Consider the following 2,111-nt stretch of genomic DNA (forward strand, 5'->3'; position numbering starts at 1 on the left):
TTTATTATAATGTGTTTGGTGTGTTTTTCTTAGTGGATTTTTTTGGGGGAGGTATTTGTGTGTTGTTTTCATGAAATTTATCAAACTCACAACCTTATTCCTTGAATATTTTTCTTTTTCCTATAAGTTAAGCCTAATGTTGTCCAAAAAACACTAAAGTTTTTTTGTGGTTGTTTGTTTTTGTTTTTTGAGACAGAGTCTCACTTTGTCACCCAGGCTGGAGTGCAATAGAGAGATCTTGGCTCACTGCAACTTCCACCTCCTGGGCTCAAGCAATCCTCCCACCTCAGCCTCCTGCATAGCTGAGAGTATAGGAACATGCCACCTCACCTGGCTAATACAGATGGGGTTTCACAGTGTTGCCAAAGCTAGTCCCAAACTTCTGGGCTCAAGCAATCTGCCCGCCTCAGCCTCCCAAAGTGCTAGGATTATAGGCAAGAGCCATCATGCCCGACCTCTGTTTATTTTTCTTTCATATATTTTTCTTTCCATGTCTTAATTTGTAAAGTTTCTATTACTCTGTCTTCAAGTTTACCAGTCTTCTGCAGTATCTAATTTATACTAAGTCAATCCAGTAAAATTTTTATCTTGAATATTGTGTTCTTCATCTTTAGGACTTGATTTTGTTAATTGTATTTTGTATTATGTATATGTTTTTATTTAAAATTAAATATTCATTGAATTGACTCTAGCCCTTATAAATCCCTGTTTGGTAATTTTATAATATAATTCATTTCTAGCTTTTTAATTTTTCTTTCAGGTCAGATGCCTATTGTTCAGACAGGACAAGCTTCCAGTGTGGCACATCACATGTGCATGAAAAACCTAGTCATCATGTTCATAAACTACCAGAGGATCATAATTTCTAGTTTTAAAACTTTTTTTTTTAATTGAGACAATCTTACTCAGCAATCATGACTCACACAGCAACTTCTGCTTCCTGGGTTTAAGTGATTCTCGTGCCTCAGCCTCCCAAGTAGCTGGCATTATAGGTATGCACCACTACACCTGACTATTTTTTGTATTTTTGGTAGAGACAGGATTTTACCATGTTGGTCAGGCTGGTCTCAAACTCCTGACCTCTGATGATCCACCTGCCTCGGCCTCCCAAAGTGCTGGGATCACAGGTGTGAGCCACTGCGCCTGGCCTATAACATTTTTTAATGACTTTTTTTTCTTGTATACTGGGTTCTATTTTCCAGCTTCTCAATCAATTATTATTATTATTATTAGTTTACTTAATACTCATGTTTTGATTCTTGTTATTGAGTGTTGACTTTTAGGTTGCTGAATTTTCTTACGGAGCACTAGCATTTTTTTTTCCTGGAAGGCCGTTACATTTCTTGCAGATGTGCTTGATCTTTTAGAGGCCTGTTTTAAAAGGCATGTCCAGCGTAGCCTTTACTGCAAGGCTAGTTTACCCCTATTATGTAGAAATGATAAGTCTCAGGTCTCTACTTTTGGTGGAAATATTGTACGTGGGTGATGCAGCCCCTCCAACAGTAGTTTGTTAAAACTTAGAAGTCTCTCATTCCTGTGTGAGCTCTGAGAATTGTCTCCTTTATATTTTCTAATTGTTTTTTTCCTGACATTGTGGAATTTTACCCTATGCAAGCACAACTTAGTATCAGTTATAGTTTGGAGCAGATCCCTATCAGATTCCCGGAACCCTTTCCTTTCATGGTCCCCTCACCTCTGGTTCTTTCCTACAAATTCCAACCATATGAGCATCCTTGAATTCCAATCTTCCCTTCACAAGTTTAGTTTCTCTCCTATGTATGCTCTGGTTGGGTTCTTTCTTCCAGCATGGATTGTGAAGTGCTAGCCAGAATGATTTTATTGTCCAGTTGATTATTTCTCTTATCTTAGGGGTCACAGTTGTTTAATGTATCTTCTCCAATTTCCAGAAACAGTTGTTTCACATATTTAGTCCATTTTTATCGTTCTTTTATGATGGGTGGACATGTCTATCTAAGTTACTCCCTCACAACTGGAGTAATGTCCTCCACTCCATTAGATTTTGAGATAACTTATAACATGGTTTATTAATTATCTCAAGGTAACCAAGGCATATAAAACTGTTTGCACAAATGTGTTTTCTATTCATATGA

At 37.3% G+C, this 2,111-nt stretch overlaps 1 pseudogene; it reads right to left on the reverse strand.

Annotated features, from left to right (window-relative positions):
- Window positions 1–759: 759 nt before the first annotated feature.
- LOC118152642 (small nucleolar RNA U13) lies at window positions 760–857 on the reverse strand (annotated as a pseudogene).
- Window positions 858–2,111: the final 1,254 nt, after the last annotated feature.

This window comes from Callithrix jacchus, chromosome 3, assembly GCF_049354715.1.
Source record: "Callithrix jacchus isolate 240 chromosome 3, calJac240_pri, whole genome shotgun sequence".
Classification (NCBI taxonomy): Eukaryota; Metazoa; Chordata; class Mammalia; order Primates; family Cebidae; genus Callithrix; species Callithrix jacchus.